This window comes from Branchiostoma floridae, chromosome 1 (assembly GCF_000003815.2).
Source record: "Branchiostoma floridae strain S238N-H82 chromosome 1, Bfl_VNyyK, whole genome shotgun sequence".
Classification (NCBI taxonomy): domain Eukaryota; kingdom Metazoa; phylum Chordata; class Leptocardii; order Amphioxiformes; family Branchiostomatidae; genus Branchiostoma; species Branchiostoma floridae.
The window spans coordinates 15,349,222-15,370,215 of record NC_049979.1 but is presented as its reverse complement, the minus strand read 5'-3'; the positions used below and the strand labels follow the sequence as shown (position 1 = coordinate 15,370,215).

At 41.4% G+C, this 20,994-nt stretch overlaps 1 long non-coding RNA gene across 1 annotated transcript; it reads right to left on the bottom strand.

The window, feature by feature from the left end:
* Positions 1-4,877: 4,877 nt before the first annotated feature.
* LOC118423960 lies at positions 4,878-19,945 on the bottom strand. Its single transcript, XR_004832150.1, has 3 exons — positions 16,730-19,945; positions 13,490-13,570; positions 4,878-6,482 (listed from the first exon to the last, which is right to left on the bottom strand). It is a non-coding gene; the product is annotated as an uncharacterized LOC118423960 (long non-coding RNA).
* Positions 19,946-20,994: the final 1,049 nt, after the last annotated feature.

Genomic DNA, 20,994 nt, shown 5'->3' with positions numbered 1-20,994 from the left:
AGACAGTTGGTACATAGAAACGTGCACGTTTGTTATGTCGTAAACGAAACTTTACGTTATACATACACGAATGTATATTTACAATGTGTAGAATTGTGGTCATTTTAGGCCAACACACAAAAAACAGGGGAGGCATGTCGGAATGTTTGCACTACAACTTAGGATAAAAATTGTAGTTTTGTGTGACATAGATGGCAAAGGTATTTTTTTAACTAAAATTGCCGTAAAACTGTTCTTATACCAACTGAAAAGCTTCATCTGACGGCGAAGGCGGCATAGAAGATAGAGTTCGGGTAACAGAAAGTATCTCTGTGAACATCGGTCTATCAGGGGTCATCGCGGTGTATTCAATGTTTCTCACTAATTAAACTCTGCCCAGACAAACCCACATCGATTATATCATTTCATTTATGCTCCCTTTGCCTAGCAGTTATTTGAATGAGAACAAATTAAATCTGTCCATGTTTCATTCAGGTAGAGCAAAAACATCAGACAATCTGATTGTATTGAATGCAGTGTAAAACGTTTCGACCACGGACCCTCCGTCCGCTAAACTACGGTTATTCCTTCAGGTGGTATCAGTTGAAGACCTTTCGTGGATCGAAGCGTCAATTTTTCGACTTATTTCTTAATTGACCTTGGCATTCAATGGTGTGTATAGATAAATTGTATTTATATATAAATTGTTTGTGAAATATCAACAGATATATGTACAACTATAGGTTGATATGTAAAGCACGGTACAGACAAAATATGCCAGACAATATATTGTTAGTTGTAAAGTATGTATGGCGGTGAAAACGTCATGGCAAGTGTGGACGGTAGGTTACACTTTTTTCACAGTTTAACCAGAATGTAAAGTTTGTAAGCCTAACCTTCCAGGGAACTATCCCAGAGTGAAACGCGTTACCGCGAAATGCCAGTTAAAGCTTCTTCATTTATTTCTTATAAACAACGTCTAGAGCTAGATTATTAGTACTTATAGGTGGAGCAAGTCGTCGAAATTGTTACTGCCGTGTGGATATGAAGCTCTCGTGTGTTGCATGAAAGCCGTTTAACCACAAAAAACACCTACATTTACTATTTCAATTACGTACCTAATGTACTTTTTAAAATTCCAACTGGAGTCTTGAAAATGAGGTGTCCGATGATACTACCCTTGTTAAGTTACATTAACAACGAGACAGAGCAACGTCTTGGCAAAAGGTCCTTAAAGCAGATGATTGGTACCATGAGAAAGGCGTGACGGTGTAGTCATAATTTCTGGACAAACAGAGCCCTGGTAACTACAGCTACGATGACATATCTAACAACTTATGACAAACTCTCATTATTTGTGCAGCCTTGAAAAAAACAGCATCACAAAGAAAACCGTTCCAGGTTGCTACACACCCTAACGATTCTTAAAATTAGGACAATCTACTGATATCGTCTATCAAACGTGAACAAATTTCTATTTTTTTTTCATATATTTCAGTTAACGTTACCAATGGTAAATGTGACTTTTGTCGATATTCAATAATACAAGTCAATACATAAGAATTTTTAACTGTAACTTCGTTAAACTTTAGTTCCTTTTGCCTAACTGAAACCTGCACGAAATATAACTGTTGACGCTGTCCAGTGGTATCAAATATCACGACGTTTCGTATTACTTCTTTTGTTTAGTCTACGAGTTTTGCAGACTCTTAAGTAACATAACATTACCTTTGCCCTAGTGCAACACTACACGAGGAAATCGGATTCTTAATTATCTAATCGATAGGACTTTTGCCAAGTGAGTTGAAAGCGAGGAATTGTATCCACGTATGTCTTTATTTCTGCTTTTTAACCAACCACGTGCTGTTTTCTACTAATCCTACCCATGGTTTGAACATGGTTGCTGCCGATGCACTCCACCGTCGTGTGATCAGTATTCTAGCGTCCCAGCATTCCTCGTTGGGTCACACTACTCAAACATAGGGGTGTGTGGCCCTCCTTGATTCGGACAATCCCACCGCAGGTGAGTTTTTGTATTCAAGGCAATCCCACCAACGTGACTATCATGGGTTCTTCTTCTCGCGTTTCAAAACACGACCCTACACGTTGACTTTTGTGTCAATCAAAGGAACTTGTCTTTTTTCTCCGTTTCCTCCAGTCGGTCGTAAAACATTTCCACACTTAATTATGTATGACGCTCCCAAGGACGACCACGCAGGATCATCCATGGATTTATTAGCAAACCAAATTGACGTGTGATCATTCACAGAAAAGCCAGTGGTTTTCGAATAAGAACGGTTTTCTCATTTCATTCACGCCCCTCGATTTCTATTCTTTGCTATGTTCTCAACCTACAGTCATTTCGGGGACTTGAATGGAAAGAATTCTAGAAGGCAACCCTAACACCTTTCAAATGAAAAGAATTGTAATTGTGATCAGTGTTTATCTACATTCCTCTACAATTTCTAATTGCTGAATTCTTTCCGTCTAACTGCCTAGCAGGGTCAAGAAGGGACATTCTGCTATATTTAGCAACACTTGTCATGTCTTGAAGGCTCCGTAATGCAGGCGCACGGCGGGTGTCTAGACTCTTATGTAAACCGCCGAATGAGAACCAGATCATTAGTTGGGACGTAATCAGGCCCTTAGGATCTTGCACTACAGACGGACTGTGGTTGGTGCCTGTGCAAGCGGTTAATTTTTCCAACGACTTTAATGAATGATCCTTGTCTTTCTCATTAGGCTTAATCAAGAGAGAGTAAAGAAGCTTCCCCTTCACCAAAAAATGTCAGTATTGTTACAAAGTTGACAAACCTTTTTTCAAGTAATCTCTTCTAGTCTTCTTGAAAATAATTTTAGGTCTAGCTCCGCTAGGATACACATTAACACAACATACCACTTATAATCTCTGGATAATTTGCAATCATTACAGTTCTGCTCATTGCATACATGCCATTGATTTGACCTTGTACTTTATTTTTAGCATTAGACATGCCAAATGAATGACTTAATTCCTGACTATTAAGAAAAATTTCAAAAGTTGTTTATAAGAATATTTTAATGCACATTTCAGTGTATTACTGCAGATCATTACTACAGATGTTGCAGGGACATTTACATGGTGTCCAGGGGATGATTTGGGAGTTTCATACCTCTGAAATTACTGGGGAAGCACAATTCATCAAAAACATCTACAAAAGCTGTCATCACATTGGTAACAATGTTCCTGTAGGTTCACAAATATGTTTTTTGAACGTTTTGAGGATATAGTCATTGAAGACTATGAAGGACAAATATAACTGTAATGTTCACAAGTCCCCCAGGACCAATTATCCATCGTACTGTAGGAAGTCATCAGTTTTCAAGTACGCTATGATCCACCAACAAAAAGAGCACAACACAGACAAGAGATGATTTATACACTTTATTCTATAGCACTGAGGTCCAGCCAATTCTGAAGTCCGACTGGTTCTAATGAAGGGTCAGTCTATACAATTGAAGAGGTTGAAGATCCTATAGTCTGAAATAGCAAACACCGATTGATTTGCAAAGTCCCTACATTTGAACATTTCTTTCTTGAACAGAATGTGAACAACTATTCCATCAAAATGTCCTTACCTTGCTGTCTTACTAAGATGAACCTCTGCAGATAATACCTTCCTGATGTAATTGTCAGCTGTGTAATAAAACAATAATTCCTCTGAAGACCAATAAGTCTAATCTACCTCAAGGGTTTCAACTTTCCTGTCATGGGATGTTTGCTTTTCTCAAGGCTGTTGTTTCCTTCTAGTTCCAGAAATATCAAATCCTGAAGACAAAGAACTTCAAAAGGTAAGCTGCAGTTCTTAGTGATGCCATAGGGAATGGGAAGCCACTTAGGATGCTCCATACAAATGTACAAACATGTGAAACAAGTGTTAGGTTCTTGTGACACTTTTGGGGGCCATTGACAACCAACATGTTTTACTGCTGCACTTTACCTGTGACAAAGTACTAGTACATGTACTACCTAACACAAAGTTAACTTTAAACATTTTCAATGGTGACTGCCTTCGAACTGTGAGCTTTCCATTTGGATTGGTCATAAACTTTTAAAAAGTTAGATGATACTTTGTGGACAAGTGCCAGTACATGCATCTGTGTACCCACAAATGCCCCTTCCTTCTACTAATGTACGAAAACTTATTCCTCAATGGCAACAGGACACTCTGAGATACTTAAGATAAATTTTAAAAAATAAATCACTAGATAAGATTTTCTCCATTGCTCATAGCTGGGGATGGAAGGTGTGCTGCAACTGGCATGCCCCAAGGAGAGCTAGCAGGTTGCACAGTTATCTCCAATGATGTACTTCTCAACTATACAACCTACTACCTCACCTCAGGTGCACCCGTGTCTGGTGTCCAGCGGCCCTGACGGCGCCACCCAGCCTCACCTGCACAACCACACTCATTCAATGATGGCTGAAAACACATCTACGTGTAAACTGCATGGTAGATTAGCAGAATAAGTTGCAGAATATTCTAAAGATTGCCAAAGGTTCTCTCAGCATTGCAACATCTAGAAATGGCCCAGGCATCATGATGTAGGTGATGTTGAAGTGGAGGGCGTATGTCACCCAGCTCCCAAGATCCTAACCTGTGAGCCATGGACATCACAAGTTAGGGTCTCAGGGAATGGGGAACACACCAACAGATGGCAGGCCGACGTCCCCGCAAGGATTCCTCTGATTGTGTTGCCGCATGAGAGACCTGTCTGAGTGAGAGAGGATAAACTAACCCGTTGGTGAGGGTTCTCGTAGGTTGATGAAAGATTCAGTGCCAGCTGGAATGCTAGTCAGGTTACGTTCACTGTTATTTCAAATAACTACAATCCACGCAGAACAAAAATATGCAGCAGCTTGTTACATGGATTAGTAGTGTTACTTACAGCACTGAATAACTGCAATACGATTACTCTGCTGTGATTGTGAAATGGTTCTTCTCTGTCTTTTGTCCACACCAAAACACACCCCCTGGCAAGACTTCAATCAAGTGGCAGAGAAATGCCAACATGTTTCATTTGCAGAAGGAGTTCAAAACTTTTCCTCAGGTGCCAAAAATAACTTTAATTTTGCATCAACCACAGCACCATGGCGTAGACAATGCAGCTGGAGAAGCACTACATGCTTGGATGTAAGACCAGAACGAGGGGTAGTAGTTGTGTCTATCTGCTTGGCTAGCTGTCATGTGTCACTTATCCTCTTTCATTTCCACCAGACTGTACGGCTGACCTGGTGATCTCCCCTGCCCCCCAGCATACTGCCCTGTAACAACCATGCCAACTGCTTCTATATGTGGCACTCCGTTTGCAAAAATGGATGCAAACACTTTGCACCTCAGACTAGGGCTAGACAACTGCTGGAAAACTAATCATTTCTGCCTCCTTTTGTAAGTCTAACATTACAATAATGTGGCACAAGTACATGAGAATAGACTGGAAAATATGTGTGCAACAATTACATGTTAGGTGGTTTGCTTGAGCACCTCTATAATTACAACTACCAGAATGCTCCTCAGCAAAACTAGACGCTTGCTTCCAACAGACATTAATTTAGAGCCTATCTTGATTCATCTGAGTGTAGAATGTCCATGCAAGTTTTGAGAAAAAAGAATGGCAGTTAAATGTGAAAGCACAAGTTTTAGAAGTACGTCCAGGAAAATATTTATATTACAAAACAACAACTTACTATTTTCTATGTGCCACCAAGACAATTAAAAATATGTATATATGCTAGTGCTGAAAACCATGTGTATTTTTCTGTTAAGACAACATATGATGCATATACTTACATCAGTGTGTGGAAGTACTAAATTGTATCGGATGTGCTTTTTTTTCTCCTATTTCTTGATTCTATTTGTGTAATTAAGACCAATTAAGATGTTGTTTTGAGCAAATCTAAGGCATGTGGCAGCATGCAAAATCACTACATCATCTTACACAAAAAAAACAAGGGGGTACAGACAAACAATCTGGCATCTATGGCAACAAAGAAAGTCGAACAAACGTTGATGGCGACTCAAGAGGTCCAGAAGCGTGGTATGACCCGAAAAAAGGTAACGGGTTGTACAGTCATCTCCAATGTTGTACTTCTGAACTATACAACCTACTACCTCACCTCAGGGCCATACAGAAGTCAAGCCGATGCCTGTAACTGCACAGGGCAGGGTCACCATCAAGCTGGGGGAATGGCAGTTGTTAAAAACAACAAAAAAATGAAAAAATAGGTTTTCTCCAGAATTTGAGCTATCTGTGAGGGGTACAGAGAGCTGTGGTGTGTACTTACTGCACGTGCAGATGTTGCCCTGATGACATAGACCCATAGACACGAGCTTGTGAACTGAAGCAACACAAGTTCGGATCTACGGGTTTATGGCAGCCGGCTTTATCTGAGGACAGGATGGGGCGGCTTTCCCTTTGCTGACTGGAGATCCAGGCTACCATCCCCTGAGAGCAGGGCCCCCCTGCAAGAAACAGAGCAGAAAGTCAGAGGCTTTGCAACAGCAGCAGAAAGCTACAAAGTTGATCTGGCGGCCGCTAAGGAGCCGAATTACCTGTATGGACCACTTTTCTCTCTCTCTGTGTTGTGCACATTGCAAATAAGTCAGTTTATATTATACATAATGATTTAAAAAAATCAAAAGGTGATCATTAAACAATTGTTACCTCAAGCAAACATTTGGAACACAGATACCATACTACGTTTAACCTGTTGTAAATGAGAGAACAGCTAAGAAATAAAAACTTATGCTTTTTCTAAAGGTGTACAAAATTCAAAGCTTTCATAAATGCTCCATTTGAACCTTACAGAGTCCAAAAGGACCTGCATCATTGCATATTCTTCATTCACTTAACTAAAGTAAGAACTCCAATCAGATCTTTCTAGGAACTAGCAAGGCTGTTGCTTAAGCAACGTTGGCAATGATTTTGAGCATGGGTCAAGGACTCTGCTTCACCTTGCCAACATGAGGGATGCAAACTTGGAAAGCGCTGTATTTCCGGTATGAGTCAAAGCGTAAACAAAGTCATGAGCCTAGAAAAAATAAGTTACAATCTGATCGTGACTTCTCAAAATTATGACAGGTTTATTTAATGTCTACGTATTCCTTGTCCAAGAGATTGAAATAGATATGATATTGAAATAGACGGATGAATAAAATGAAGCAAAAGTCTTCTAAAATTCAGTAAATCAAGCAGAGTAGTATAACATTGAAAGATCTCTTTTCATAGAAGTCAAAGACTGTATGAGAGAAGAAAATTTTGGAATATCCACTTTTCTCAAGATTTGTTGAACTTCCTTGCAGGTTTTCTTACGGGATGGTTCCTCTCTAATACACTTTGAAAGTTTCTATTGGAAGGGCCTGAAGATTCTCTCAATGTCAAGGACAGTAGGGAAGTAAGTTTATACTATGATTTGATCCAATTGTGTTCCTAGGGAACACTACTGATGCAGACTGAACAGACAAAAAATTCAGCCTCAACTGTACAAAAGCACAACTCACATGGCAGCCAGATGTGTCTAAAGAAAAACACAGAGGGTCCTGAATCATATTTATGAAGTGTTGAGCTTCACCCCTCCAAGTGTTGCATGGCTCACATAATAATTTAGGGACTGGAGCTAAATATTTTTATTTATGGGTCAAGCACAGATTTTTACAGCAGAGCTCGCTATCCTAACCACTCCTGAGAGGAGTACTCACAGTTCCTGCCCACAGTCCCACACTGAACACTACAACAAGCACACTTGAGAACCACATTGGATGCTGAGCTTGTAGATCAACATGTGTCTGTTTCAAAGGATACACAGTTTCAAGGGATGACTATAATCTGATGCAAATTTCTCTGTTAGAGTCTTCACGTCTTGCTTACTGGAAACTTGGAAAATGTCTGAGAACCCAGGAAATACATGCTTGTGAGCTAGTGGCCTGGATCCTTCTGCCCTCCCCGCACTGTCCTACAGTCTAGCAGAGATCCAATCACAAACATTTCCCAAACTTGCAGCTACAAGAGGTTGCACTATAGGGTTTCCCCAAGTGTGAAATTAAAGTATGCCTCTTACAAGCATTGAACCATTACTATGTGAAACTAGACTGAAAACAGAAGTGAGCTAGAAATGTTTTCTTGTCCTTTGAAAAGTGTCGCTTATTAGAACTAATTAACCCAACCAATGTTGCTGACATGAACCTTAATTCTAATGAGAGCATTCAGACAGTTAGCTTCAGATGACTATAGTACCTGCAGTTCATGTTCAAATGTAAGTACGTTGCAAAGGTCCAGGGGACAAATTTGTTGTCAATAACCTCCAACTCCCTGCACAGGGAGTCATGGATGGCTCTTGGACAATCAACTGCGCCATCGCACAGCAGGGTGATGCCAGCCAGGTTCTCCTCAAGGCTGAACTGGTGTAGACTGCCTCAGCGATCGCCACCCCTCACAGACTGCACCACATGTCACAACCACTCACGGCTACTCCTCCTCACGAGGTAATGGCACTTCTGCGACTGCAAACGGACTGTTTCAGATGAGGGCTGGACTCACAACCCCTGCTCCTGGTGTCGCTGCCTCGCATGTGAAGCCAACAGGAAGCATGCCACCCCAAGTTTCCAGCAAATTACTGGTGACGCCACCTGCCCAGGTCACGAATTCCTGACCCTGGCATTCCAAACCTGTTTCCGCTGGGAAACACAGGTCCTCCGACCTTGTGGCTCCAGAACTGAACTCATCCAACAGTTACATATACTGTATTGCCAAAAACATGGCAAAACCCATGACAGGATTTTGCTGATTGTAAATGCTGTGATCGCTGAAGAACCCTGTGTCATGTACTGGAGTAACAAACACATCTTTGCCACAGGATGTAACATTCTAATTGACATAACCATGCAAACCAACACTTGTAAAACAAAGATTTCACGAGGCTTCACTGAAAAGATATGTCTACGTTTCTCTGCATCAAATTTCTCAAGTCTTTCAGACATATCACTTCCGTCTGAATCTTCAAATGAGACACTTCAACTTTACCCCAGTTATATATAAAGGCCTTTGTAAGAGAGACACTTCATTTTGACTGCATGAATGTACCATTATTAATGGACAGGTAACAGCAATAGCTATATAAACTCTGAATTCCTTCATGGGAAACCTTGAAAATATTCATCAGGGGGGGTCCAGTCTTAAAGGCTGCTATGAAGGATAGGAGAGATGTGCACATTCTATTTCCAGACATAATTTGTGACTTAAGCAACCTGTATATGAAAGTGTAATTGATTATACACCTGAGTGAAATGGTCCTGGCTTGTTACTGGGCAGAGTGATCCATTGGTGGAGGGGGGAGATCCTGGTATCATTTCAATTTTTCTTCTTTTAGTAAGTAGCACCTTTTTCAGTGTTACAGTTGCTCCCACCTCAAATAGTAAGTATGCAAATGTAACTTCCTCAGACTCAAATAGTAAGTATGCAAATGTAACTTAGGCTGAAAATATTCATTTTCAGATACTGTAAAAATGAATGGGTTTTGACTTGATTGTTTTTGTCTTGATGGTACTGAAGAGCACTATGAGCAGGGTAATAACTGGTCCCTGTCCTTCTATAGACATCAAGAAGTCTAGACAGCATAGCTGTACATACTTGTCTGGTCAGCACCACAATCTACCAGCTCTGTCAGAGATGCCAGAACCCAGACAGCGCGTGAGGTGCATTTTACGACCACATTTGGATTCAGGTCTTGACTGGAAACGGCCATTTTTGTGCCCGTTTTTTTTTCATCTCTTCATAAATCTCCGCCAAAAGCTTTATTCCCCTGCAACATTCATCATACTTGACCGCTATCAGACAGCCTGGGATTTTTGCTACCTACTCAGAAAAATGGCCATTAAGCTCCAGAGCACCTTGAGCTATTGCAAATGGCAGTTTAATACTTTATTATACACATATACACAGCTCTGTAAGCCCTGTCTGTCTTAAACCAGGGTGTGACTCCTAGTACATCAATATGAGAGGACTGTAGTCTGGTAGTTTAACAGTACCCCACAGGAAAGGATTATAGAGCTGAAGTCTTTCTTCGTCACTCTTTCATATCAACTCCAACCTTATGAATCTGCAGGGGGAGTACATTTCTAAGGTGCAAAAACCATACTGGTGGCTCTATTTTTGTCACCGCATCAAAATCAGAGATGACCAGTTGACCACTGAGACAGCCTTCTGAGATTTTCGGCTTTTTGAAACTAGACTGATGTTTTTGTTCCAAATTCTTGGATTGCAATATGCACTGTGTCTTGACTCTGTTGTAAACCAAGGTTTATTGGAACATATGATAATAAAACAACATCATTCACTTGGATGATGTCGGATGAATAAAACATAGATGAAATGTTTGAATTTCAGTCTTGAAAATTTTTTGGACAGGACGGAAAATAAAAATGCACCAATTCATTACCTTGACTCTTGGAAATTTCAAAATAAGATTGAATCATCTTTACAGAAAGCTGGGAGAAAAACGTTTCAATATTTATTTCCTGAAAATGAACTCTATTTTCCTGTTTACCCTTCATTAAAGAACCAACAAGTCAATTTGGCATTGTCTAATTGGTCAGGGATGGCAAATGCACTGGCCATCTTACTACTGTATACCTACTTAGTCAGGTTTGACATTCATGTACCAGCCCCTCACACTATCACCAGATGGGTCTGGGTTAGCAAATGTACCAGCCCCTCACACTATCACCAGATGGGTCTGGGTTAGCAAATGTACCAGCCCCTCACACTATAACCAGATGGGTCTGGGTTAGTAAATGTACCAGCCCCTCACACTATAACCAGATGGGTCTGGGTTAGCAAATGTACCAGCCCCTCACACTATCATAAGATGGGTCTGGGTTAGCAAATGTACCAGCCCCTCACACTATTACCAGTCCTGCCATCTGCACAGCTGTAAAGTTCATGTCATCTCACCATGGTTTCTACAGCACCAACTTTGACAGGCATAACTTGTGGTACCAGACAGGTGGTATGTTACCAAGAATTATCTCCCCATATCCCACATATCTCTGGGGTCTGCCCTGGCTGGGTCTATGTGTGTTACTTCAACATCGTTCATCACATCATAGCAAGATAGTAGACGTAATCATTAAAGTGATTCCTCAAGTGAAAGTAACAAAATGGGCTTGGGTGTCTGCATGAAAAAGGGCTGAGCTCTAGCGCGTTTGCATGAGAAAGAACAAGTTTCAAAAACTCTTATCTTAATTTCTAGCAATATTTAACAATGGTCAAGACTTCAGACATTCTTACAGATATTTCTACATGGATACCTACATTTAATACTTATGAAATGTAAATATACCATGACTGATTGGGAAGCAAGTTCATTGAAATGACATTAACAAACATTCCCAACTTCCTATATAGAAAGTGAAGCTGCCAACATGGTGCCAAAGATATCTAGAAAAATGATGCTAAAAATTAAAATACAGTGCAAATTCAATGTCACCCAACTCTTGTCCTGATCAGGGACTTTAATAGTCAATCTGCCTAAGACAGGTGGCACATTGAACTAACCACAAGATGACCCAGACAACCTGGTCTACCTCCCAGACATGCCATGCCCATACTAGGCACATGCTCCTTAAAACAGAGAGCTCCAAAGGCTACAAAAGCTATCTGTTCTGTAAAGGCAGGCAAATCCAGACACAGGACTGAATATATATATATATATCTCCATCCTGTCGGATATGAAATAATAATAATCCAGCATGACCAGACATCTTGGGTGGATACATGTAGATTACCTTCATGGCAGAACTAGAAATACATCATTTCTGTTTCCTGCCATGATTCATATCTATCGACCTGGCTGACATGAAAAAATTTTCCTGCAAATGGCAGGTGGGTATTGTGAGCCCTGCAAGGATTTGAGAGGAAAAGGAAACTGTACCATGAAAAAGTAAGCCAACTTTTAGTCAGTCCTAAAAGTTTTAATTTGATATATCCACTTCGCAGTGTATTCAAACCAAATACTGAGCAGCAAGCCAAACAGTATTACCCGGTGCTTGATATAGATCATGCCATGGGCAGTACCAGAAGAAAGTTAATTACAGTGAGGATCGACAAATATCTTTTTCCACAGACGTAGACACAACACATAGTAGAAACAGAGTACTGCTTATCCCTTGGATCTACTTCACTTAGGGATAGACTAGGAAGGGTGAGGGGCTCGCCTGGTTCAATCACTCTCTCTGTGGCCTGCTGTTGGATGCCACCTTGATAGCAAGACTTTGTTTTACATGCAGGGAATGGACTGTTATGAAAAAATTAGTTCTGTACATTTTCTTCAGTAACTTATAGGAGGCATACAAATGCTGTACTGGTGACATGGATGTGGATGACTGGTGCAGGATCTCTATCCTGACATTTGCATGACCCCTAAGGGTATAATTTAGTGCAGTAGAGGGAATAGGAGGCTTCAATGTGGCAAGGGTATTATTTTGTATGAAGATTCTAATAATTTCTCTTACTTGTGGATTTAATCTATTTGTTTTCAAACTTGCATACAATTCTTGCTGTCATATCATTTGGCTGCGATGTTCTTCTTGTCTGTTAATAAACCAATATAACAAAAAGAATAGTCACTAGACATTTTGAGGATTGTAACTCAAGGCTGTAAGGTCACGGTCATGTCACTCAACAAATTTTGCTGCAGTGATCTACAAAGGGCAGACAGGGGTATGCATCTGCTTCCTCACATATCACTATTACACTGATATATTTTGCCAAAATATATCTTGCCAAGATAAATTTGTCCAATACTTTTGCCTAGAATTATCCTACTGGTTCATCAAAGTTTTATGTCATAAAAACAGTATGCCTTCATCTATACACATAGCTTATATCATACTAAATGTTCATTGACATATAAACCTGAAGAATTGGTAGTAGAAACAAATGGGATTCTAGTCATTTTGAACTGTAAAAATACAGTAGAAAATTCAAACTAGAATCTTACAGCCATGTTCATTTTTCCTGGAACAGCCCTTACATTGTTGCATTTTGAAGGTTACTCTTTTATAACCTGAGCCTCAGCCAGCTTCGATCAATGTTCTCCCTGTGACAGATGTTTCTGACAATCCATGTCAACTTAGTTCAAAAGTAATCTGAATCCTAACAATTTTGTTGCCCAATATTTTTCTTAAATCGTAACACCTTCATTGGCAGTTTTGGCTACACTTTTCATGAAATGTTGGACATAATCAGAAATATTAAAGACCTGTGCTATAATTTAAGGACACATTTAGCACTGACAGACTATCATTACACTTATTGCAGTGACTTGCACTGTCCTTACATAGACTTTACATAATGGAAATTGACATGTTAAAGGAAAATGCTTCTTCTGACATAACACACATCTATCAGTAGGGAAGTAAACAGAAAGTAGAGAAAAACGGTAACCTTGATGAAAATGTCAAGCACAACTTACAGAGTTTGGTGGCTGTACAGGTGTCTGTACCACTGGGTTCACCTGGCCCTCTGGTGACCTGCATGGCTTAGGAGTGACTCACTGCAAACAAGCACACAAATCTTAGATGTGCTACACCCTTCATTTGCATAGAATTATTATCCCTTAAGGAATCTGGACATCAATAAATGTCCAAGATATGTCTGGTGGATACGGGGATAAGGTTCATTTAATGAACGCTTTGACTTTGAATTTCTGTTAATTAAAGAACTTTGTTAATCACAGCTGTAAATGTTTTCAAGCAAGAATGTTCAGGTGCTTTTTAAAAAGTACAGCAACATAACTTTTCTTTTGAATCATGAATAAGATCATGAGATATGGTACCTGCCTTGTACTCTGAAATTTCATCTTTATCTTAAGGATGCATGCAACATGCAAAATCATATGCATTTTTTTTAAAATTTTTCAAACTACTACAAAGAGCAGAAGCCCTTGCAGCCATTTACAGCTAACTAACAAATCAAACCCTCCTAGTTGTATAACCTTGTCTTTACTAGAAAGGAAATTAAAACACTGCAGCTATCCTTGTCAGATGGTTTCTGCTCTCAAGCAACAGTAACATCTGCATTTCACAGCAGAAATTTACAGCTTTATGGGGAGGGGAGGGGGCAGTGACAAACACCACCAGAGCAAGAAAAGTGTAGGTCAATGCTACACTCCAAATGTCCTAGTCAGGTGTACTGGGATTTCCCCTGCTCTGCCCTTGGTGGTGACCACAACCCCTGCTGCAGTTCTCAGTCCTCTGTCCATGCAGCACGTTTCCTGGGTTCATTGGGAGTCAGCACTTTCCCTGCCACTCAGTGAAGTGGCCCTGACCTACATCCATGTTGTGTGTATGGCTTGGGTGCGGCCTATCAGAATCAATGCCCTCTTCATTCCCAGTGAAATCCAAGTGTGATATCCCCATTGATGGTGCCACAGACACAGGAATCCTCTGGGAGATGTGAGGAACACTGTGTCTCTCCCTCCCTCACTCTCCCCATGTGGACCCTGCCAGACAGCACACTAGCAATCCCTCATGGCATCTGCACAGCCTTCTGAACTATTTCTCACTGCAAACTGTCCAAGGAACTGGTTCCCACTAGACCATTCCTCCCAGAAAGGCATACAAGGTTTCTGAGAAACTTAGTAACCTCTGCTAAATTTTGTATGGGGTGTGAATTTTAAACATTTTACAGAATTTCAGAACAGAATCTTAAGTCTACATTAAAACTCAGACATTACCCTGAATTTACTTCTTGTCAAGCATGACTCAACATTTCTTATTCAAGACAGTTTATGCATAATTTGCATATTCACAAAACCTTACATGAAAGGGCTAACATGATGTTAGCATACTACTGAATGTAGATCACTCACCAAGACCCCAAATCTCACACATTATCATGACCAAGTAAACTATGAATGTTACCAAACATACATACAAAATTTATGAAAAGGACTTTAAAGGTTTGATGTTATTTACTTTTCTATGTTAGAAAGATTAGAATCATATTTTTCAAAGGATTATTCATGGAATTTTCCTAAAACCACAAAGTATCATATCTTTATCAAGAAAGGTAATCATTCTTTGTGTTTAGATTTCCAGGTATTTGGAATGCATCAAATAATTTTGAGAATGACAAATTTCTCATTTTGTTTTTAACCTTAATTTCACCAGATTTGCAGCTGTGATCAGAAGTTCTATTTAGAGCTTCCCTTGAAACATCTGTAGTAGATTCTAGTGTGAGTTTAACATGGATAATTTGATTAAGTCAGTATCCAGTGGACAGATCATTTCTAGATGTGATATTCCAATGCTTTGATTCATTATCAGAAGGGATCTTGCTAAAACAGTTTACAAGACTTCAACAGAACATTGGCTATTTTTAGTCTCTAGAATAAGTATAACATGGCTAATTTGATCTACATTGGCAGCTAGTATACTGGTTATTTCTGGCTGTGATATTCCTAAGCTCAAAAGGGGCCCTAGTGAAAGCGTACGGTACACAATGGCAGAAAATTGCACACAAAAGAATTTGGTCATGTCAAAGGAATTCATGTGACACTTTTCACCCCTTGAAACAGGAGCCTTGTGCAGAGGTAATAATCCAGATTGAACATTCATTTTTACGTCTTATAGTTCGACTTCAGGATGCCAAATTTTCACTGTATTTTATCAGCAAGTAAAAACTATAACTGTCCGGGATTTTCGGACATATCTGGTTTTTCGTCTAGTCATTTCTTAGGAAGGAAGCCGGCAGCACATGGTAGGAACCACGCCACCTACTGAATGCCTTGACCTGGCGTCATTTGAATTGCTAAAACTTCTATACAACATATTCATAAATATCTCCGTTGCATATCTGGGAACAAAATGCCAAATTTCCTCATGTTCAAAAGCAATCTTGTTTCCATTTCAAACCACATGGCAAGTAAGAACACCGTTAAAGCCCAAGTGCAACAGGCGACAGAATAGAGCGGAAAATCCTCATTATTGTAGCGCAACAATTTGCAGGCTGGAAGAAACAAACATTACCATGCCTCTTTCGTTCCAATAATTCAAAGGAATGGATCGGTTTTGTTTTGTTTGGGATGCTAAATGTTAGATTTTTTATTATGCGCCGAAAGCCCTCCCCAACATTTTTGTGGAAATGGCGGGCTGAGCACTTCCGCCTTCTGAACGCACCCAACACGTGAGCTTCAAGACATGAAAGCGCGCCAAGACATCGAAGTCAAACCTGTACGTCCCTTGCGTCTTAAAGCAGCGTTAAAAGAACTGTGTTTCGGGTACATAAAGGATGGTTGGCCTACATGATTTCTGGGCAGTGCGGATTTATCTACGAGAAAAAAGGGAAGAAAAACCTGCGCCCTATAAAAAGCTGAGAGATAAGACCGGTGCTGCAATATGTCATGATTCTACAAGGATATAACCTTTACATTTCGGGTATTAGTGTACAGGTTTTTTTAACAAAGGACAGGAAAGGGCATAGCTTTGTACAAAGATGTCCAAAGAAGTTTAAAAGCTGACCCATTTTGATGAGGAAATGAAGAAGGTGCTAGGATGTAGGACAAATTGAAAACCTGTTCGAAATACCCACTACACGTCTTGGATTCATGGAGACACCGCTATCTCTCTCTACAATTTTAGCATCAAAGGATTTTCCTTTCCTTCTTTTGCCAAAAAAAAAATATTTTGCGGAGAGTAGCCACAAACCTTACCAGAGGAGAACAAGACCTAGTTTTTCGCCCTGGCCATTTTGGAGCGGGTCCTTGCAGACAGACCACCATGCGGCCATCTCGGACTATCCAGGCAGCCATTGATCGTTTCATGTTCGTGTGCATCTCAAGACCCTCCCAAGACGTACCTTCTGGGTTCCCTCCTTCTTGGGAGGGTGGATTTTCCTTGCAGGATTGAAGGAGAAGGCGCCTGTCGCCGTCTGAGCGCTAGACGACAGACCGAATACTTGCGATAGTTTCATACTTGAACCTGCCCAGCAAATGTCCGTACCATAAATCCTGGGACGCTTGAAACTCCCCGTCAGCTGTGCACGTCTCATTAAGTAATAGGGGAAAAATCAGCCGGGCCCACCTTTTTTGTACGTTCTTGGTTCCTTGGAGGATCGTCCGACTTAAGAAGTAAGAGTGTCCGGCTCGAAGATAGGCGTGAAAACTCACGAATTGCAGCGATTCTAGACTCACCATGTTGATGGCGGTTACCATTCCTCTCTACGTGACTAGAATGACGAAAAGCAGCAAGGTTAGAAAATGAACCTGAACGATAGCCATCTCACAGTGGAACGCGAGGTGCGGGGGATATTTTTCTGGCTGAAAACAGGGTGAAATGTGCAGTCCCCCGGCCCTGTAAGCCTCTCGCAGCGGCTGATAGGAACTAAATGTCTCGGTTCGCCGCCGCAGCCAAGTCACGTACGTTCTGTCTGGTGTCGCTCAGCGTCCAGCCCCGCCCCGCCACCGCAACGCACAACGTGCGCCGCAATATCCTCCACACAAGTCCCGCCAACACAAGAGAAACCTTCGCCATTTCTTCCTCCTTCTTCTAGACAAAAAAGACGAGCCATTCTGTGCGTCGCGTCGTGATCGCAGAAACATGAATATGACAACCCCTCCAACTTTTTGTACAGGCAGGTAGACGTCCCGTCCGTCGGCCCAACGCTGGAGATTAGGGAAGTTACATTCGATCGGCGGGAAGTCTAGTTACGGGTAAGTCCTCTACCGGCTGGGTTTGCATGTCAATATAAGCCGTCCCGGGAACAATCTAGACACCAGAAGAGGGTACACGTCAAAGGGCAAGTTAAGGTGTGACGTGCCGGCTACAATCTTAGTTGGTACCTTCCATAACATAGTGGTAAACCCACCCATATGCGTTTCACGTCCCAGGCAGGTCGCGGCTGGCAGAATGCCATGTACTCTTATATGGCGGAGAAGTGATGACTATTCTCCTGCAGTCTCCCCTCGTCCGGGTTCTCTTCGAGTTATCGGTCTCTCCTGACGGTTTCTCCCTCGCCGTGTAACGTCGCTGACATGATCTTGTACGAAATATTACACATACCGGTGTCCAGCATTGGTTTGAGCCAGACCACAGTCAGCAGTTGATGACCTGGTGCTCCCAGCCGGTTCACGAGACAGTTGAACCCGACGCACACGTGAGAAAGCGCGTGTCCGCTCCGGGCAGCCCCAGACATTTTCCCTCTCTCCGAGCCAACGTGGCCGCGATCTCACCACCGTTCTGTTTCAAACGGAGCAGAGACATATGAGGATTAAGAAAAGTCGGACGGTTGCGGATAACGTCATGGGAACGACAGTGTCACTGGAGCAAAGGACAACTGTGCCGCAGACGGACAGTCAATTCTCCCTACTGATGGCATATTAGGAGAAGGTGGGTGAGGCTTCCCCGTGTCGCGCGCTCTGATTGGCTGGCGCGAGCCTGACTGTCACTCATCTGCTTAGGGAGCAAACATGAGCGCGCGCCCTCAAATTGCAAAACGTGCCGGGAGAGCTTGAAAAGCGGAGGAAATAAAAACTGCACTGCGACCGAGTGCCGTGGTGGCGAAGGTCCAGAAACATTGATTTACCGAATTTAGAATCAGCATGCTCCCCACATCTACACATACTGCACCACGCGCCGCCTCAGAACCTGTCGTCTGCAGCAGTGCGAGACTGACCAGAATCTGGGAATGGTTCTGTTCCGGACCTGTGAACTGTGCTGTCTGGGGTCCGGACGTGTAAGATTTTAAAGTTCATTAACGTCTAGATGTCGTCAGACATGTAGAAATTTATTGTTAGGATGAAGCCAACGAATAGTTATATTTTCGTATCCTCTTCTTTTGTATTCCGACTTGCTCTCTATCTAGGCAAGGTCTTGGAAACACTTCACACCATGACTTCACACTACACTACACAAGGTCAGAAACAGAATAAAACACAGTATTCAATCATCCAAAAGCTGAAAGAAAATAAAACACAGAAAGACGTAATATTACAGTTACATTATGTCCTGTTTTCAAGTAAGTTATTTCGGTAAATACGATCATCAATTAGTAGTAAATAGAGACTACCTGATCCTGTAATGTAACGTTAGACTTCGAACGATTTAACGTTACTCCGGGATGTTTCAGCACATCATCGAGAGAGGGGAAAGGGGGGAGAAGAAAGCAAAAATAAGTGCAATTTTGTACTCTTGTAAATGTCCAGCACCGGTACAAGCTGGTGATAACACTACGTGTAATCTGAATCAGCCGAATAGTTTGCATAGTTGCGAAGTGACATAATGGTTTTCCGTTAAACCACAAACTTCAAATCTAAACGATCAACACAAGAAAGACAGCACCAAAGAAATGTTATTCCATTTCTAATCAAAAGGTTCAAAGTTTCCCATAAAAGAAAGACATAATTTGAAAGCATTTTGTTTTTCTCAAAGAAACTTTTAGAGTGAGCTGCACGGATATGCTAATGAAAGGTTTGTAGAGCGTGGTATACTACATGTAATTTGAACTTTGAACCACTGTAGCCCTGTGCTGAACCGTACTAGGTCCACCCAACATGGCCTACCTAATTATTTTAGTGTCGTTTTCTCACACAGTGGATATCAAAAGGTCCAGATGGGTGGGGCGTGGTCATTGATAAGTGGTCAGTTTGTTTAGCGCTATCCGGGGATTAGCGTGTTGACCACTCCACCGCGGGTGTCCTTTGTTTGTCGCGTGTCCCCAATCATGTCGTTATCACATATTGTTTCGAGGTGTCCCTTGTACCATCCAGATCTCTGAGATGATCAAAGGAGCATTTGGGGGGATTTGGCAGGACCCCCTGGGTTAGGATGATCCCTTATATACTACGATAGTTAATAAGTAGTGCACCCTCTGCCTTATTGGACTGGTACATCTTGTTATATTTTGAGTAATGAAGAGCCGACCTACATTACAGAGGAAATGAATATCAGGAAAAAATCAACCTGAAAATGTATTGGAGGGCTCATATCAATTAGCAGTTGCCACCAAGACCGACAAGTCCTCGTTCCAACTTGTGCACGTCCCGTCCGTACTATAATACTTGCTTCTTCGCGTCCCACCCCCCACCCCCACCGTCTAGACTAGATAGCTTAGAAATGTCGTTTTTCTGAAATCATTTCCAGAAGAGTTAAAATGCAGCAGTTGTTTGAAAAATAAGAGTTATTGATCAGTGGGAGATCTCGCGAAATCTGTGAGCCCACAGGTGAGCTAGCGGAATGCGCCACCGCGCCCCACCCTAATAACTACTCGTCTAGACGCCATTTTTCTAGGGGATGCCATTTTCGCCGCGTCCATCGAGCGGCGCTCCACTGCACACCCATATTATCGATCTGCTAGCGTCTGGATGCTAAGGCACCGCTGAGAACTCTCAATCACTCAGAGCATTGACTGTCGGGCCTTCCCGAATCTTAGATTAATTCTTCTCGCTTTGATCTTAAACGCTCCCCGATTCTGCGATTAGCATTTTGCGGGCACGAACGGTAGAGTGTAGGTGTGCTGGCTGCAATACCTGTCATACAATTCATGTGCAGACTAGTCAATCAGACAGATCTTTTCAAAATCATTACGTCTGTCTGCTGTTCCTTGGTACAGGTATGGTTTCGATAAGGGTACAACACGGAATTGTATGTTATCTTTAAAATGAAGCACCATTTATTTGCAACCCTACTTCCAACTAGCGTTAGTGCTGCCAAATAAAGTACACGCATTGATCCATTTAAAATTCTACAACAATTTTTCACTTGTAGATGTTATGGTATAAAGAAAAGCAAAATATCAGAAAATTCTTGTCATTAGCTGGCGTATGGTGAAATTTACTAGCACGGTGCAAATAAAGAACTAACTTAGAATTGTAAATTAAAAAACAACAACAGTAAAATCAAAATAAATTCATCTTCCTAACAAAGACTTACAGATTGTTGAAGAGTCTGCTAATGAGGTCAATCTCTATATTTGAGTTCA